Raw genomic sequence first — 724 nt, 5'->3', positions numbered from 1 at the left:
TGGTCCGTGGAGTTTCAGTGCAAACACTTCACAGAAGCCTTCAGCTATTATTACTGTTACTTGCAGTGCGATACTTCCTCCAACGGAGAAGATGTAGTTTTTAGGGGGACTGTTGTGAGTGCCTCTGACACTCCTCCTGGCAGTTAGCCCAGCTGCCCCTTTCGTGGAATAGGACCTTCGGAGAATGAAGGCAGCGCGCGCCGAGCGCACCGTCCCTTGGCGCACCAGGGCATCTGTGTTGAGGAGTTTTTTCCACTGACAACTCAACAGAAGCTCGGGCTGGTGTGGCACTGCCACGCTTCTTTGAAAAGCAACCTCTGCTTCCTGGGAAGACGACTGATGTCAGGGGTCAAACACACCGAACAGGCCAACCGGCCGCTGGCAGGAAGCGGGGTTTCCTTCTGTGGTCACCACAGCTCACCCCAGCAGAAATCAATAGAGAAGCTGGCAGGTGTTGGTGTCTGCAACGGGCAAAGTGAGAAAATAATAAAGGAAGGCAGGCTGTCAAAGAGGATTTTTAGCAGCCAGTACTCATGTTAATCCTCTGACCTAGTTTCTGAAAGGCCTATATAAGGAAGAATATTCTCCACTGAGCAAGCAGCTAATAAGCAGAGCCAGCATTTAAGAGTTTGGAGTGCATCAGTTCTGTGATTCAGCCATCTCTCTTCCTGGAATAAAATTAAGCGCAGAAAACAAACACTCGTCAAAATAAAACACACACACA

Source organism: Buceros rhinoceros, unplaced genomic scaffold (assembly GCF_000710305.1).
Source record: "Buceros rhinoceros silvestris isolate BGI_N320 unplaced genomic scaffold, ASM71030v1 scaffold1888, whole genome shotgun sequence".
Taxonomy (NCBI): Eukaryota; Metazoa; Chordata; class Aves; order Bucerotiformes; family Bucerotidae; genus Buceros; species Buceros rhinoceros.
Note: the sequence above shows the minus strand (reverse complement) of the source record.